Here is a 19,953-nt window from a genome sequence, read left to right on the forward strand (position 1 = left end):
CGTAATCCCTCTCATCCCCTATAAACCACTCTGAACCCTTCTAAACCTCTCTAAACCACCTGGACACCTCTGAACTCCTCTAAATCCCTCGAAACCCGTCGACAGACCTCTAAAGTCCTCCAACCCCCTCTAACCCTCTCTGAACCCCGCTAATCGCATCTGAACCCCTCTAAACCCCTCCAAAGAGGTAAACCTCTATAAACACCTCTGAACCCCTCTGTCTCCTCAGATTCTGGTAAACTTCTACCGCTGCACCATGGAGAGCATCCTTACCAAATGTCTAACAGTATGGCATGGTAACCGCTCTGTCTCCGACCGGAAAGCACTGCAGAGGGTGGTGAAAACTGCCCAACGCATCACCGGTTCCTCACTCCCCTCCACTGAGTCTGTCCAAAGCAAGCGATGTCTGCGAAGGGAGCGCAGCATCGTCAAGGCCTGCTCTCAAACCAGCCACGGACTGCTTACCCTCCTCCCATCCGGGAGGCGCTACATGTATCACCGTTGCCGGACCAGAAGGTCCAGGAACAGCTTCTTCCCTGCGGCTATTACATTACATAACTCTGCACCTTGGTGATTGCCAGTAACCCCCCCCCCCCCCTTGCCGGGCATTCCTTCCCCCAGAAAAATCGCATTACTATTACTACTACTGTATGTACGTGTATATATGTATTGCTCATTATTCTATGTTCGCTCTTATGGTTGAGATGCTAACTGCATTTCGTTGTCCTTGTATTGTACACTGCACAATGACAATAAAGATTGCATCTGAAATCCCGGCAAACCCCTCTAAACCCCTCCGAACCACTGCGAGCACATCCGAAGCACTCTAAACCGCTTTAAACTCCCCTAGATCCCTATAAACGCATCTAAACCCCTTTAAACCCCACTTAGCCCATCTGAACCTCTCTAAACATCTCTAAACCACTCTTAACCCCTCTAAACCACTCTTAACCCCTCTAAACGCTCTCAACACCTCTAAACCCATCTGAACCCCTCTGAACCACTCAAACTCCCTCTAAATCCGTCTATCCCCTTCTGAAACCATCTCAAACCCTCTACACCGCTGTAAACCCTCCTAAACCGCTCTAAACCCTCCTACACCGTTCGAAACCCCTCTGAACACATCTAACCCCGTCAACACCTATCCAAACCGCATCTTACCCCCTAGAAACCCCTCCAAATACCCCTAAACTCCTCGAAACTGCTAAAGTCTGGTACTTTATACATCAAATTATTTTAACTGATTCTAAATATTGCAGCACATGATTTAATTCCGGTTCTGAAAATTATTGTAGTATAGAAACCCCTTCTAAACCCTTCTTAACACCTCCAAACACATCTCAGCCCATCTGAATACCTCTAAACCTCTCTGAACACTTCTGAACCCCTGTAAACTTCTCTAGCCCCTTCTAAACACGTTTAACCCCTCTGAACCTTTCTAAACCCCACTGAACAACTCTAAACACCTCTAAGCACCTCTAAATCACTATAAACCATCCAAACCCATATGTACACCAGTGAAATCCTGTATACTCCAAACACCTCTAAATGATCATATTAATGATCTGGATGAATATTAATGATCTGGATGAGGGGATTGAAGGCAATATCTCCAAGTTTGCGGATGACACTAAGCTGGGGGGCAGTGTTAGCTGTGAGGAGGATGCTAGGAGACTGCAAGGTGACTTGGATAGGCTGGGTGCGTGGGCAAATGTTTGGCAGATGCAGTATAATGTGGATAAATGTGAGGTTATCCATTTTGGTGGCAAAAACAGGAAAGCAGACTATTATCTAAATGGTGGCCGACTAGGAAAAGGGGAGATGCAGCGAGACCTGGGTGTCATGGTACACCAGTCATTGAAAGTGGGCATGCAGGTGCAGCAGGCAGTGAAGAAAGCGAATGGTATGTTAGCTTTCATAGGAAAAGGATTTGAGTATAGGAGCAGGGAGGTTCTACTGCAGTTGTACAGGGTCTTGGTGAGACCACACCTGGAGTATTGCGTACAGTTTTGGTCTCCAAATCTGAGGAAGGACATTATTGCCATAGAGGGAGTGCAGAGAAGGTTCACCAGACTGATTCCTGGGATGTCAGGACTGTCTTATGAAGAAAGATTGGATAGGCTTGGTTTATACCCTCTAGAATTTAGGAGATTGAGAGGGGATCTTATAGAAACTTACAAAATTCTTAAGGGGTTGGACAGGCTAGATGCAGGAAGATTGCTCCCGATGTTTCTAAGCGTTTTGTTGGGTTTAGAGGGGTGACCTACTGGTCACCTCGCGACCCCTCTGGTCACCTCTAAACCGCTCTAAGCCCCTCTAAATTGGGATGTAATGTTAAAATTGTACAAGGCATTGGTGAGGCCAATTCTGGATTATGTTGTACAATTTTGGTCGCCTAATTATAGGAAGGATGTCAACAAAATAGAGAGAGTACAGAGGCGATTTACTAGAATGTTGCCTGTGTTTCAGCAACTAAGTTACAGAGAAAGGTTGAACAAGTTAGGGCTTTATTCTTTGGAGCGCAGAAGGTTAAGGGGGGACTTGATAGAGGTCTTTAAAATTATGAGAGGGATAGACAGAGTTGACGTGGATAAGCTTTTCCCACTGAGAGTAGGGAAGTTTCAAACAAGGGGACATGACTTGAGAATTAAGGGACAGAAGTTTGGGGTAACATGAGGGGGAACTTCTTTACTCAGAGAGTGGTGGCTGTGTGGAATGAGCTTCCAGTGAATGTGGTGGAGGCAGGTTCATTTTTTATCATTTAAAAATAAATTCGATAGTTATATGGACGGGAAAGGAATGGAGGGTTATGGTCTGAGCGCAGGTATATGGGACTGGGGGAGAATACGTGTTCGGCACGGACTAGAAGGGTCGAGATGGCCTGTTTCCGTGCTCTAATTGTTATATGGTTATATGGTTATATGGTTAAATCTCTCTAACCCCCTCTAACCTCTTCTACACTCATCTAAATCCCCCCAGACCCCTCTAAACAACTCTGAACCGCTCTAAGTATCTCTAACCACCTCTCAACCCTCTGAACATCTCTGAACCCCTCTAAATCCCTTCAAATCAGTCTAAGGATCACAAAACACCTCCAACTCCCTCTGAACCCCTCCAAATGCCTCTGAAGCACTCCAAAACTCGATAAACCCATCCAAACAACTAACAATCTATAAACCTCTATAAACCTCTATAAACACATGTGAACACCTCTAAAACCCTCCAAGCCCCTCTAAACCCCTCCGAAGCTATCTGGACATATCTGAACCACTATAACCCCATCTGAACTCCTCTGGGCCACTCTAAACGCCTCTAAACCCCTTTAAACCATTATAAACCTACCTGAACCTCTCTAAACCCCTCTAATCTCTCTAAACACCCCTAAACCCCTCTAAACCCATCTAAACACCTCTAAACCATTCTAAACACATATTCCCTGTTAACCACTCTAGACCCCCCTAAACTCCTCTAAACATCTCTAAACCGCTCTCAAACAGTCTAAACCCATCAGAACAACTCTGAACATGTCTAGACAACTCAAATCCCCTCTAAATCCTCCTAAAACATTCTGAACCTCCCCAAATCCCTCGAACTCCCTCTAATTCCCTCCAAACCGCCTCAAACCTCGCTGAACACGCATGTACACACTCTAAACCTCTCAAAACACCTCTAATTAAATTCAAACATCTCTAAATCCCTCTGAAACCCTCTGAACTGCTCGAACCAACTGGAAACCCCTCAACTCTGCTCTAAACCCCTCCAAACCACCCGAAACCCATCTAAGCCCCACCAAACACCTCGAAACCTATGCAAACTCCTCTACACCCCTAGTCGCCCCTCTGAGCCACTCCAGCCCCCTCTAACCCCCTCTAACCCCCCCTAAATCCCTCTGAACCACTCAAAACCCCTCTGAACCCCTCCGAATCACTCTAAACCCCTCTAAACCTGTCTAAACTCCACTAACTCCCCCAACCCCGCTAACCCCCTCCGAACCCCTCTCATCGTCTGTGAACCCGTCTAAACACTCTAACACCCCCGCTAAACTACTCCAACCCCCTTCTAAACCGCTCTAAACCGCTCTAAACCACTCTAAACCACTAAAACCCTCTCACCCAACTATAGCCCTCTAAACCACTTTATACCACTCGAAACCTCTAAAGCCATCTAATCCCCTCTAAACACACCTAAAGCGCTCTAAACACATCAAAAGCCCTCCAAACCCATCTAAACCATTATACCACCAAACCAATCTACAGCCCTCCAAACCCCTCCAAAGCCCTTTAAAACACGTTAAACGCATCTAAAGCCCTATACACACATGTACAGCCCAGAAACTCCGCTAAATCCTTCGAAACCCTTCGAAACCCATCTAAACCCCTCTAACCCCAATATAACCTCTAAACCTCACGACCCCCACTAGCTCCGTCTAAACCCCTCCAACACCCTCTGAACACCTCTAAACCACTCGTATCCCCTCTACATCCCTCTTAACCGCTCTAAACCAATCCAAGGCCCTGTAAATACATATAACCATATAATAACCATATAACAATTACAGCACGGAAACAGGCCATCTCAACCCTTCTAGTCCGTGCCGAACACGTATTCTTCCCAAGTCCCATATACCTGCGCTCAGACCATAACCCTCCATTCCTTCCCCGTCCATATAAGTATCCATTTATTTTTAAATGATAAAAACGAACCTGCCTCCACCACCTTCATTGGAACCTCATTCCACAGAGCCACCACTCTCTGAGTAAAGAAGTTCCCCCTCATCTTACCCCTAAACTTATGTTCCTTAATTCTCTAGTCATGTCCCCTTGTTTGGATCGTCCCTACTCTCAGTGGGAAAAGCTTATCCACGTCAACTCTGTCCATCGCTCTCATCATTTTAAAGACCTCTATCAAGTCCCCCCTTAACCTTCTGCGCTCCAAAGAATAAAGCCCTAACTTGTTCAACCTTTCTCTGTAACTTAGTTGCTGTCAACCTTTCTCTGTAACTTAGTTGCATATACATCCCTCGAAACCCCTCGAAACCTCTCTAAAACCCTGGAACCCTATTATACCACTCTGAACACCTTTACACCCCTCCAAACCACTCTAAAGCCCGCCAAACTCCTCTCAACCCCTCTATCCACTTCTAACCCCATTTGAACCATTCTAACACTCTTTAATACAGGCTAGATGCATGAAGATTGCTCCCGATGTTGGGGAAGTCCAGGACAAGGGGTCACAGCTTAAGGATAAGGGGGAAATCCTTTAAAACCGAGATGAGAAGAACTTTTTTCACACAGAGAGTGGTGAATCTCTGGAACTCTCTGCCACAGAGGGTAGTCGAGGCCAGTTCATTGGCTATATTTAAGAGGGAGTTAGATGTGGCCCTTGTGGCTAAGGGGATCAGAGGGTATGGAGAGAAGGCAGGTACGGGATACTGAGTTGGATGATCAGCCATGATCATATTGAATGGCGGTGCAAGCTCGAAGGGCCGAATGGCCTACTCTTGCACCTAATTTCTATGTTTCTATGTTTCTAAACTACTATAAACACCTCACCTCTAAACACCTCTAAATCCTTCTACACCTCTAAACCTCTCCAAAGCCCTCTAAACCCCTATAAACTAATCCAAACCTCTCTGACCCCCTCGAAACCCCTCCACACAACTCTAAAGCCCTCTAAAAATCTGAGAACCCCGCTAAAGCCGTCTAAACCGCTCTAAACCCCTGGAGACTATCTAAGCCCCTCTAAACCGCTGTATCAGCTCTAAAACCTTCTAACGCCCTCTAAACCCCTTTATGCTCCTCCAGCCCACTAAAACTAACACTCTCTAACCACCTCTAAAATCCTCAAAACCCCTCGAAACCATCCGAACACTCTCTAGTCCCCTCTAAACCCCTCTAAACCAAGTTAAACCCCTCCAAACGCCACTAACCCCATCTAAACCCCTCTAACACATCTAAACCACTGTAATCCCCTCTAAACACATGTAAATCCACTGTAAACACCTGTGAACATCTGTAGACCCCTGTAAACCCCTCTAACCCCCTGTTACCGCATGTAAACCCCTCCAACCCACTTTACACCCGTGTAAACCACGCTAACCCGCTATAAACCCGTCTACATTTCTAAAAACCACTCTAAACCCCTCTAAACCACGGTAATCCTCCCTACACTTTGCCAACCCAAACCCCTCCAGACCCCTGTAAACACCTGTAAACCCATCCACATCCGCGCAAACGCCTCTACACTTCTGTAAACACCTGTAAACCTCTGTATACCCATGTAAACGCCGCAACAAACCATGTGAACACATGTAAATCCCTCCGACTCTCTTAAACCATGTAAACCATGTAAACCACTCTAAACCGCTCAAAACGCGTCTAAAGCCCAGAAACCCACCTTAAACCGCTCTATACCACTGTAAACCCTTCTAAACCTTGCCAACCCTTCTAAACCACTCTAAACCACTGTAAACCCCTTAAGCCCCTCTAAACCCACGCACACGCCTCTAAACCCCTGTAAACCCCACTAAACCCGTCTAAACCCGTCTAAACGCATGTAAACCACCACCCCCTCTACAATCCATGTAAACACCTTTAAACTTCTGTAAACCCAACTGAACCCATCTAAATTACTCTACACCCCTGTAAACATATCTAAACCCCTGTAAACCCCTGACAAACCCTGTAATGCACTCTATGCCCCTCAAAACCCCTCCAGACCTCTGTCAACCACTGTAAACCTATGGAGACCACTTTAAACAACTATTAACCCCTGTAAACGGCTGCTGTTCAGGAGCGCATTGCCCTTAAGCGCGATGTTCAGAAACGCTCCCATGACAAGTCCTGCCACTCCCTGCCGCGCCTTTTCCCCGGTCAGGTCGTCCGCATGCAGACCCCCTCCGGTCACCCCAGGCTCGCTACCGTCGTCGCCTCTGCTGGGTCGCCTAGGTCCTATCTCGTCGACCATGCAGGAACCGCCGGTCCCGCCAACACCTGCGGCTCGTCAACGAGCCACGACCGCCGCCCGCGGATCCTTTTGCTGCCCCACTGCAATTTCGGCCTCCGGGCGATGCTCTGCCCGCCGCCCCTCGCATGCCACGGTCTTTACCCTCTCAGCTCTGCCCGCTGCTGACCCCGCACCCCCTCCTGCCTTTCTGCCCTTGTCTTCTCCGTCCCCTCCCAGCTCCCCCGTTCCAGTTCGGCCGTCTGCACCTGTTCCACTTCTTCCTGCAGGGAGGGAAGATGGCGAGATGCGAACCCGGTCGGGACGTGTTGTCAAGCCGCCTTTCCGCTATGGCGACTTTCCTTAACCGTATCTAGCGCATGAGACGTGGTCGCCCTGTCACTACATTGTTTGCCTTTCGTTTCCAAGGGGAAGGATGTAGATGAGATATGCATGTGCCTTTAATATAGTTACCTCATCACTACTAACCACTCCCCATGTCACAAGTATAATTACAACCTCCCCACCCACATATCGCTCTCTAGTTTCCGTGACAGACCACGCACAGCTAGTGCTCTCTGTAAAAATGCAGTATGAATAAAATGAAGTAAAGTTACAGTGTGTCGCTAACACTTCATTACATAAATCCCTTTAAACTACTCCAATCCTCTTCAAACACTAGAAAACACATCGAAACCGCTCCAAACAAGTCTAAAGCCCAGAAAACCACTCGAAACAGCTCTAAACCACAGTAACCCACTCTAAACCATGCCAACCCCTCTAAACCCCTCTATACCAATGTAAACGCCTGTAAACCCCCGCAAACTCCTGAGCCTCTGTAAACCCCTGTAAACCCGTAAACACTTGTAACATGTGCATACCCCTGTAAACCCCGATAAACCCCTGTAAACACCTGAAAACCTCCCCAAACCTGTTTAAACCCCCTGTAAACCCCTCTAAACCGCTCTAACCCGTCTAAACCCTGAAAACCTCCAAATGACTATAAACCACTCTAAACCGTGCCAACCCCTCTTAACACTTCTAAAGACCTGTACACCCATCCATACCCGTCTAAACATATGTACACCCATCCATACCCCAGTAAACCCCCGTAAATGCTTCTAAACACGTAAACTCCTCTAAACAACTCTAAACAACTCTAAACCTCTCTAAACCAATCTAAACCCCCTCTAAACCCCTCAAAATACAGTAGACACCTTCGAACACGTGTAAACCAGTTTAAACCAGTTTAAACCCCCTGTAAAACTTTGCAAAACAATTTAAAAATCCCTAAAACCCGTAACCACCTCTAAACATCTGTAAATCCCCCTAAACGCCTCTAAACATCTGTCAACCTCTCTGACCCAATCTAAGCCCCCCTAACGCGTTTCAACACTTCTAAATTCCTCGAAACACCTCTACTCATTTATAAACACGTATAACCCCCTCTAACACTCTCTAAAGCCCTCTAAACCCCCTACAAACCCATTTAACCCCCTCTGAACACCTCCAGACCCCGCTAAACCACTCTAACCCCTTGAAACCCATCTAAACCCCATCCACGGCCCCCGATACCCGCTCGAAACCACTCTGTACAACAGAAAACCTCTGTAAACACCTCGAAACCCCTCACAACCCGTCGATACCCCCTGTAACCCCCTCGAAACACCTTTAAACCCATGTAAACTCCACTAAACCGTTCTAAAGCCCTATAAATCCCTCTGAACCACACTAAACCTCTCTAAAACCATCTAAACCCTCTCACACTTGTAAACCCTTCTAAACATCTCCAAACCAATCGAAACCCTTCCAAACCCCTCTAAACCCATCTAAACCCACTCTACACCCCTGCAAACTACTGTAAACCCCATGTAAACCAATCTACAACCTTCTAAACGACTCTAACCCGCTCTAACTCCCATCTAAATCCGTCTAAACCCATGTGAACACCGCTAAACACATGAATATCTCATCTAAACCTCTCCAAACCAATCTAAACATACGCGAACTGGTGTAAACCCTTCTAAACTAACCCACACCACCTGTAAACCCCTCTATTCCAATCTAAAACCCATGTAAACCCCATGCAAATACCAATAAACGCATCTAAACCACTCTAAACCCCCGTAACGCATCAAAACACCGCTAAACCGCTATAAACTCCTCTAAGTCCCTGTAAAACCCTGTAAATCACTTAAACCATGTAAACCCATGTATTACCATATAACCATATAACAATTACAGCACGGAAACAGGCCATCTCGACCCTTGTAGTCCGTGCCGAACACGTATTCTCCCCTAGTCCCATATACCTGCGCTCAGACCATAACCGGGGCAAAAACGGAAAGGAAGGGTAGTAAAAATCATCTGAAAGTGCTTTATCTAAATGCACGGAGTATTCGAAATAAGATAGATGAATTAACGGTGCAATTAAGTATATATGGTTATGATATCGTGGCCATTACGGAGACATGGCTGCAAGGGGATCAGGACTGGGAGTTAAATATAGAGGGGTACTCGACAATTAGAAAAGATAGACAGGAAAGGAAGGGAGGAGGGGTGGCCCTTTTAATAAGGGAGGGAATAACGGCAATAGAGAGGAAGGATGTTGCGTTGAAGGATCAGGATAGTGAAACAGCTTGGGTACAGATAGAGAATAACAAGGGGAAAAAAACACTAGTGGGTGTAATTTATAGACCTCCAAATAGCTGTGACGGTGTTAGTCAGAACATAAATCTGCAAATAGTTGACGCATGTAAAAAGGGAACTGCTGTAATCATGGGGGACTTCAATTTTCATATTAATTGGGCAAACCAAACTGGGCAGGGTAGACTAGAGGAAGAGTTTATAGAATGTATTAGAGACGGGTTCCTAGAACAGTATGTCACAGAACCGACAAGGGGGGAGGCAATCTTGGATCTGGTCCTGTGTAATGAAGCAGGATTGATTAAAAATGTCATAGTTAGGGACTCGTTGGGAACAAGTGACCACAATATGGTCGAATTCCATATTCAAATAGAAGGGGAGCAGGTTGAAACTCAGGCTAGGGTGCTTAGTCTAAATAAGGGGGATTATGAAGGTATGAGGACTGAGCTGATCAAAGTTGACTGGGATAGCAGACTCAAGAATAAGACGGTACATGAGCAGTGGTGTACGTTTAAGGATCTACTGTATAACCTTCAAGAAAAATTTATTCCTATGAAGAAAAAAAGGGGTAAGGGTAAGAACAGTCAGCCATGGCTCAGTAAAACTATAAAGGATAGTATTCGGCTGAAGGCAAGGGCATATAAGGTAGCCAGAGATAGTGGGAGGGTAGAGGATTGGGAAGCATTTAAAGGTCAGCAAAGAATAACTAAGAGATTAATTAAGACGGGGAAAATAGACTATGAAAGGAATTTAGCGAACAACATAAAAACTAATAGTAAGAGTTTTTATAGCTATATAAGAAGAAAAAGGGTGGCTAAGGTGAACGTTGGTCCATTGGAGGGTGAGACTGGAGAGTTGTTGGTGGGGAACATGGAAATGGCAAAGGCATTAAACGTGTATTTTGTATCAGTCTTCACTATAGAAGACACAAAAAATATTCCAACGCTGGATAAACAGGGGGCGGTAGGAATGGAGGAGCTAAATACTATTAAGATCACCAAGGAGGTGGTATTAGGGAAATTAATGAGACTGAAGGAGGATAAATCCCCTGGGCCTGATGGATTACATCCAAGGGTCTTGAGGGAGATAGCGGTGGGGATTGTGGATGCATTGGTGATAATTTTCCAAAACTCCCTGGAGGCAGGAACGGTCCCAGTGGATTGGAAAATGGCCAATGTAACACCTATATTTAAAAAAGGAAGTAGACAGAAGGCGGGTAACTATAGACCGGTTAGTCTAACATCGGTGGTGGGTAAAATGTTAGAGACAATTATTAAAGAAACACTAACGGGGCACTTGGATAAACATGACTTCATCGGACAGAACCAGCATGGTTTTGTGAAGGGGAAATCCTGTTTAACGAATCTGCTCGAATTCTTTGAGGAAGTAACAACCCGGGTGGATAAAGGGGAACCGGTGGATGTGGTATACTTGGACTTCCAAAAGGCTTTTGACAAGGTGCCACATAAGAGACTATTGCTAAAAATAAAAAATTATGGGATTGGGGGTAATATATTAGCATGGGTAGAGGATTGGCTGACAAATAGGAAGCAGAGAGTGGGGATAAATGGTTCATACTCGGGATGGCAACCGGTAACTAGCGGGGTTCCGCAAGGGTCGGTGCTGGGACCCCAGTTGTTCACAATTTATATAAATGATTTGGAGGAGGGAACCAAGTGTAATATATCAAAATTTGCGGACGATACAAAAATGGGAGGAAAAGTTGGGGATGAGGAGGATAGGAAGAGTCTGCAAATGGATATAGATAAGCTAGGTGAGTGGGCAACAACTTGGCAGATGAAATTTAATACTAATAAATGTGAAGTCATTCACTTTGGGAAAAAAAATGATAGGGCAAGTTATTTTCTAAATGAGGAGGAGCTGCGTTGTAATGCAACGCAAAGGGATCTAGGGGTATTAGTACATGAATCACTAAAGGTCAGTATGCAGGTGCAGCAAGCAATCAGGAAGGCCAATGGAGTTTTGGCCTTTATTGCTAGGGGGATTGAGTATAAAAACACGGAGGTCTTGCTGCAGCTGTACACAGTATTAGTGAGACCACATTTGGAATACTGTGTACAGTTCTGGGGTCCATACTTAAGGAAGGATGTACTAGCCCTGGAGGCAGTGCAGCGAAGGTTTACAAGATTGATTCCTGCAATGAGGGGATTGACATATGAGGAAAGGTTAAGTAAGCTGGAGCTCTACTCTTTGGAGTTTAGGAGAATGAGAGGCGATCTCATTGAAACATATAAGATCGTGAGGGGCCTTGATCGGGTGGATGCACCGAGGATGTTCCCAATGATCGGGGAAACTAGAACTAGGGGACATAGTTGCAGAATAAGGGGGGGCTCTTTTAAAACTGAGATGAGGAAGAACTTCTTCACCAAGAGGGTGGTTAATTTATGGAATTCACTGCCCCAGGGAGCAGTGGAAGCAGAAACGTTAAATATGTTTAAGTCTAGAATAGATGGTTTTTTAGCTGCCGAGGGGATAAGGGGCTACGGGGAGAGGGCAGGGATATGGACCTAGGTATGGTTAGTATAGTAAGACCTGAGTGATCTCCTGGACAAGTGTCGATCGCCTGGATTGGGGTCGGAGAGGAATTTCCCGGATTTTTTTTCCCGAATTGGACCTGGGTTTTTATCCGTTTTTTTGCCTCCCCCAGGAGATCACGCGGTTCTTGGGGTGGAGAGGGGTGATAGCGGTATGAAGGGGAGGTTAGTGTCTTGTGTTCTGTGTCTTGTGTCTACTGTTTGTGGGTAAGTGTGTCTGTTTAGTGTTCAGCCATGAGCGAATGGCGGTGCGGGCTCGACGGACCTGGTGGTCTACTCTCGCACCTACTTTCTATGTTTCTATGTTTCTATGTTTCTAACCCTCCATTCCTTTCCCGTCCATATAACTATCCAATTTATTTTTAAATGATAAAAACGAACTTGCCTCCACCACCTTCACTGGAAGCTCATTCCACACAGCCACCACTCTCTGAGTAAAGAAGTTCCCCCTCATGTTACCCCAAACTTCTGTCCCTTAATTCTCAAGTCATGTCCCCTTGTTTGAATCTTCCCTACTCTCAGTGGGAACAACTTATCCACGTCAACTCTGTCTATCCCTCTCATCATTTTAAAGACCTCTATCAAGTCCCCCCTTAACATTCTGCGCTCCAAAGAATAAAGCCCTAACTCGTTCAACCTTTCCCTTTAACTTAGTTACTGAAACCCAGGCAACATTCTAGTAAATCTCCTCTGTACTCTCTCTATTTTGTTGACATCCTTCCTATAATTAGGCGACCAAAATTGTACCCATACTCCAGAATTGGCCTCACCAATGCCTTGTACAATTTTAACATTACATCCCAACTTCTATACTCAATGCTCTGATTTATAAAGGCCAGCACACCAAAAGCTGTATTTACCACCCTATCTACATGCGATTCCACTTTCAGGGAACTGTGCACAGTTATTCCCAGATCCATCTGTTCACCTGCACTCTTCAATTCCCTACCATTTACCATGTACGTCCTATTTTGATTTGTCCTGCCAAGATGTAGCACCTCACACTTACCAGCATTAAACTCCATCTGCCACCTTTCAGGCCACTCTTCCAACTGGCATAAATCTCTCTGTAGACTTTGAAAATCTACTTCATTATTCACAACCCCACCTATCTTAGTATCATCTGCATACTTACTAATCCAATTTACCACACCATCATCCAGATCGTTGATGTACATGACAAACAACAGTGGACCCAACACAGATCCCTGTGGCACCCCACTAGTCACTGGCGTCCAACCTGACAAACAACCATCCACCATTACTCTCTGGCATCTCCCATTCAGCCACTGTTGAATCCATCTTGCTACTCCACCATTTATACCCAACCATTGAACCTTCTTAACCAACCTTCCATGAAGAACCTTGTCAAAGGCCTTACTGAAGTCCATATATCCAACATCCACTGCTTTACCCTCATCAATTTCCCGAGTAACCTCTTCAAAAAATTTCAAGAAGGTTAGTCAAACATGACCGTCCAGGCACAAATCCATGTTGACTGTTCCTAATCAGTCCCTGTTTATCCAAATGTTTATATATATTATCTCTAAGTATCCTTTACATTAATTTGCCCACCACTGACGTCAAACTAACAGGTCTATAATTGCTAGGTTTACTCTTAGACCCCTTTTTAAACAATGGAACAACAAGCGCAGTACGCCAATCCTCCGGTACTATTCCCGTTTCTAATGACATTTGAAATATGTCTGTCATAGCCCCTGCTATTTCTACACTAACTTCCCTCAATGTCCTAGGGAATATCCTGTCCGGACCTGGAGACTTATCCACTTTTATATTTCTCAAAAGTGTCAGTACTTCCTCTTCTTTGAATCTCATAGTTTCCACAGCTACTCTACTTGTTTCCCTTACCTCATATAATTACATATCCTTCTCCTTGGTGAATACCGAAGAAAATAAATTGTTCAATATAACCCCCATCTCTTTTGGCTCTGCAGATAGCTGTCCACTCCGACTCTCTATTGGACCAATTTTATCCCTCGTTATCCTTTTGCTATTAATATAGCTCTAGAAACCCTTTGGATTTACTTTCACCTTACTTGCCAAAGCAACCTCATATCTTCTTTTAGCTTTTATAATTTATTTCTTAAGATTCTTTTTACATTCTTTATACTCCTCAAGCACCTCATTTACTCCATGCTGCCTATAATTATTGTAAATATCCCTCTTTTTCCGAACGAAGTGTCCAATTTCACTTGAAAACCATGGCTCTTTCCAATTTTTACAATTTCCTTTCAACCGAACAGGGACATAAAGATTCTGTACTCTTAAAATGTCACCTTTAAATGTACTCAATTTCTCTTCCACATCTTTCCCATAAAACAAAATGTCCCAATTTACTCCTTTTAAATCCTTTCGCATCTCCTCAAAGTTAGCCTTTCTCCAATCAAAATCTCAACCCTAGGTCCGGTTCTGACCCTCTCCATAATTATATTGAAACTAATGGTATTGTGATCACTGGTCCCGAACTGTTCCCCAACGCATACCTCTGCCACCTGACCCGAATCATTTCCTAACAGGAGGTCCAGCACCGCCCCTTCTCTAGTAGGTACTTCTATGTATTGCTGCTAAAAACTTTCCTGCACACATTTTACAAACTCCAACCCATCCAGCCCATTTACAGAATGTGTTTCCCAGTCTATGTGTGGAAAATTGAAATCTCCCACAATCACTACCTTGTGCTTACTACTAATATCTGCAATCTCCTTACATATTTGCTCTTCCAATTCTCGCTCTCCATTTGGCCGTCTATAATAAGTGTTTAAATGTACTAAATTTAAGATAATGAGATAAGTGTTGCTACCCCTTTCCCATTTCTCAGTTGCACCCAAATAGACTCCCTAGACGAGCCCTCTAATCTATCCTGCCAACGCACTGCTGTAATATCTTCCCTAATAAGCAATGCAACACCTCCACGTTTTGCCCCTCCAATTCTATAACACCTGAAGCAACGAAATCCTGGAATATTTATTTTCCAATCACAGCCCTCCTGCAACCATGTTTCACTGATCGCCACAACAGCATACTTCCAGGTGTCAATCCAGGCTCTGAGTTCATCCACCTTTCTTACAATGCTCCTAGCATTAAAATATACACATTTAAGAAACCCACCCTCTCTTATTCTCTGTTCATTGTCTTTTTCTTCTCTCTCCCCTACATTTTGGGTCAGAGTGCTACCATTCTCTGCCTCCTGCCTCACACACTGACTGCTAGCTTTCCCAATTTGAGTCCATCCCCCCAACCATACTAGTTTAAAGTTTCCCCAGTAGCCTTTGCAAATCTCCCCGCCAGGATATTGGTCCCCCTCGAGTTCAAGTGCAACACGTCCTTTCTGTACAGGTCGCACCTTCCCCAAAAGAGGTCCCAATGATCCAGAAACTTGAATCCATACACACTGCACCAGTCCCTCATCCACTCATTTACCCTCCACCTCGCTCCATTCCTAGTCTCACCGTCGCGTGGCACAGGCAGTAATCCTGAGATTGTTACCTTTGCAGTTCTTCTCCTTAACTCTCTACCTAACTCCCTAAATTCTTCTTTCAGGACCTCTTCTCTTTTTTTACCTATGTCGTTGGTACCTATATGTACCACAACCTCAGGCTCCTCTCCCTCCCATTTCAGGATTTCTTGGACACGTTCAGACACATCCCTGACCCTGGCACCAGGGAGGCAAACTACCATCCGGGTCTCCTGTCTGCGTCCACCGAATCGCCTATCCGACCACCTGACTATAGAGTCCCCTATTACAATTGCCCTCCTCTTCTTTTCCTTACCCTTCTGAGCAACAAGACCGGTCTTTATGCCAGAGGCCCGGCCGCTGTCGCTGCCCCAGGTAGGCTGTCTCCCCCACCTTTACTCAAACATGAGTACTTATTTTCAAGGTGTACAGCCACCGGGGTACTCACCAGTCCCTGCCTCTGCCCGTTGCCCTTCCTAACTGTGACCCAGTTTTCTGTCTCCCGTGGTCTTGGAGTGACCACCTCCCTGTAACTCCTATCTATGACCTCCTCGCACTCCTTGAGCAGACAGAGGTCATCAAGTTGCTGTTCCAGGTTCCTAACACGGACCCTTAGGAGCCCCATCTCGACGCACATGGCGCAGATGTGGACGTCTGGAGGGCACTCAGACTCCATGACCTCCCACATCTGACATCCAGAACAGTAAACTGCCCTGGCCCTCATTCTCACCCTTGTCCAAGTACAAAAAAGCCTTACCCGGGATATAAGCCAATCAGCTGCTTCCTCTAGTCCGTTCGACAAATCAGAGTCTTCCACCAGACTCCTTCTCTGGAAGTGTGATCTGCGAATGGAACGTTGCAGATTTTGGTCGTTCCTCCCTCTGTAACGACTCATGGGCCTCTCAACACCTCCTAACCCCTCTAAACCCCTCTAAACCCCTCGAACTCATCTGAATCCCTGTAAACCCGTGTAAACCCCTGTAAACCCCTCTACACCCCTGTAAACACATAAACCTGTGTAGACCCCTGTAAGTCCCTCTAAACCCATGAAACCGCATGCAAACTTCTCCAGCCTTCTTTCAACCCCTGTAAACCACTCTAAACGTGCTAAACTCTGAAAACCACCCTAAATCCCTCTAAAACAATGTAAACCCCTCTAAACCTTGCTAACGCCACTAAACCCCTTTAATCCGCTGTAAACACCTGTAAACCCCTGTAAACCCTCGCAAACGTCTCCAACCTTCTGTAAACCCCTGTAAATACCTGCAAACGTCTTCAGACCCCCTGTAAACTCCTGTAAAACCCTGCAAACCCCATCCAACGATCTTTAAACCTGCAAACCACACTAAACCGCTCTAACCCCGTCTAAAGCCCTGACAACCACTATAAAACCATCTATAACACTTTCAACCCCACTAAACCTTGCCACCCATCTAAACCACTCAAAACCCCTGTCTAACCCCACCCTAACCCGAATTCGAACATGAACCCTAACCCTAACCGTAACACTAACCCTAGCCCTAACCCTAACCTTAACCCTAACCCCCACTCTAACCCTAACACTAGCCCTAACCCTAAAGCTAACCCTCCCTAAACCCCTCTAAACCTCACGGGAAGAAGTCAACGACTGCTATCACCCCAGCCACAGTCTGTTTACCCTCCTCCAATCCAGGAGGCGCTAAAGGTCTCTCCTTTGACTGACTAGCAGGTTCAGGAACAGCTTCTTCCCTGCGGCTGTTACACTACGTAACTCTGCACCATGGTGATTGCCAGTCCCCCCTCCCAACCAAGACACTCCTTCCCCCAGAAAAAAAGCACTACTACTGTACGTGCATATATATATGCAACTGCACAATGACTATAATGATTGAATCTGAATCTGAAACGCCTCTAAACATCTGTAAACACCTGTAAACTCCGGTGAGATGATAACTGCATGTCGTTGCCTCTGTACTGTACACTGCACAATGACTATAATGATTGAATCTTAATCTGAAACGCCTCTAAACATCTGTAAACCCCTGTAAACATCTGTTAATATATATATACAGGAGTTTACAGGGGTTTACAGATGTTTAGTGGATGTTAAATGGATTAAAGGCCGATAAATCCCCAGGGCCAGATAGGCTGCATCCCAGAGTACTTAAGGAAGTAGCTCCAGAAATAGTGGATGCATTAGTAATAATCTTTCAAAACTCTTTAGATTCTGGAGTAGTTCCTGAGGATTGGCGGGTAGCAAACGTAACCCCACTTTTTAAGAAGGGAGGGAGAGAGAAAACGGGGAATTACAGACCAGTTAGTCTAACATCGGTAGTGGGGAAACTGCTAGAGTCAGTTATTAAAGATGGGATAGCAGCACATTTGGAAAGTGGTGAAATCATTGGACAAAGTCAGCATGGATTTACAAAAGGTAAATCATGTCTGACGAATCTTATAGAATTTTTCGAGGATGTAACTAGTAGCGTGGATAGGGGAGAACCAGTGGATGTGGTGTATCTGGACTTCCAGAAGGCTTTCGACAAGGTCCCACATAAGAGATTAGTTTACAAACTTAAAGCACACAGCATTGGGGGTTCAGTATTGATGTGGATAGAGAACTGGCTGGCAAACAGGAAGCAAAGAGTAGGAGTAAACGGGTCCTTTTCACAATGGCAGGCAGTGACTAGTGGGGTACCACAAGGCTCAGTGCTGGGACCCCAGCTATTTACAATATATATTAATGATCTGGATGAGGGAATTGAAGGCAATATCTCCAAGTTTGCGGATGACACTAAGCTGGGGGGCAGTGTTAGCTGTGAGGAGGATGCTAGGAGACTGCAAGGTGACTTGGATAGGCTGGGTGAGTGGGCAAATGTTTGGCAGATGCAGTATAATGTGGATAAATGTGAGGTTATCCATTTTGGTGGCAAAAACAGGAAAGCAGACTATTATCTAAATGGTGGCCGACTAGGAAAAGGGGAGATGCAGCGAGACCTGGGTGTCATGGTACACCAGTCATTGAAAGTGGGCATGCAGGTGCAGCAGGCAGTGAAGAAAGCGAATGGTATGTTAGCTTTCATAGCAAAAGGATTTGAGTATAGGAGCAGGGAGGTTCTACTGCAGTTGTACAGGGTCTTGGTGAGACCACACCTGGAGTATTGCGTACAGTTTTGGTCTCCAAATCTGAGTAAGGACATTATTGCCATAGAGGGAGTGCAGAGAAGGTTCACCAGACTGATTCCTGGGATGTCAGGACTGTCTTATGAAGAAAGACTGGATAGACTTGGTTTATACTCTCTAGAATTTAGGAGATTGAGAGGGGATCTTATAGAAACTTACAAAATTCTTAAGGGGTTGGACAGGCTAGATGCAGGAAGATTGCTCCCGATGTTGGGGAAGTCCAGGACAAGGGGTCACAGCTTAAGGATAAGGGGGAAATCCTTTAAAACCGAGATGAGAAGAACTTTTTTCACACAGAGAGTGGTGAATCTCTGGAACTCTCTGCCACAGAGGGTAGTCGAGGCCAGTTCATTGGCTATATTTAAGAGGGAGTTAGATGTGGCCCTTGTGGCTAAGGGGATCAGAGGGTATGGAGAGAAGGCAGGTACGGGATACTGAGTTGGATGATCAGCCATGATCATATTGAATGGCGGTGCAGGCTCGAAGGGCCGAATGGCCTACTCCTGCACCTAATTTCTATGTTTCTATGTTTCTATGTTTCAGATTCAGATTCAATCATTATAGTCATTGTGCAGTGTACAGTACAGAGGCAACGACATGCAGTTATCATCTCACCGGGAAGAGCGAACATAGAATAATTGAACAATAATATATATATTATATATTATTGTTCCATTATTCTATGTTCGCTCTTATAATATATATATTATATATTATTGTTCCATTATTCTATGTTCGCTCTTCTGGGTGAGGTGCTAACTGCTTGTCGTCGTCTCTGTACTGTACACTGCACAATGACTATAATGATTGAATCTGAATCTGAAACGCCTCTAAACATCTGTAAACTCCTGTAAACCCCTGTAAACCCCTCAACACACCTCTAAACACCTGTAACCCACTGCAGACCCCACTAACCCTCCTGTAAACGCCTTTGAACACCTATAAACCTATGTAAACTCATCTTAATCCCTCTACACCCCTGGAAACACATCACAATCCGTAAACCCCTATAAACCCCTGTAATCCACTCTAAGGCAACCTAAACATATCTCAATCCCTCCAATCCACTATAAACCACACTAAACGTGTGTAAACACATCTAAAACCCATTAAACACCTCTAAATCACTCTAACCTCCTGTAAACCGCTCTAATCCCCTGAAAACCACTTAAACCC

At 45.2% G+C, this 19,953-nt stretch overlaps 1 long non-coding RNA gene across 1 annotated transcript; it reads right to left on the bottom strand.

Annotated features, from left to right (window-relative positions):
• Window positions 1–669: 669 nt before the first annotated feature.
• On the bottom strand, window positions 670–17,609 carry LOC116968054. The gene is made up of 3 exons (XR_004410398.1): window positions 17,535–17,609; window positions 3,686–3,689; window positions 670–690 (listed from the first exon to the last, which is right to left on the bottom strand). It is a non-coding gene; the product is annotated as an uncharacterized LOC116968054 (long non-coding RNA).
• Between the last annotated feature and the right edge of the window lie 2,344 nt (window positions 17,610–19,953).

This window comes from Amblyraja radiata, chromosome 43 (genome assembly GCF_010909765.2).
Source record: "Amblyraja radiata isolate CabotCenter1 chromosome 43, sAmbRad1.1.pri, whole genome shotgun sequence".
NCBI lineage: Eukaryota > Metazoa > Chordata > Chondrichthyes > Rajiformes > Rajidae > Amblyraja > Amblyraja radiata.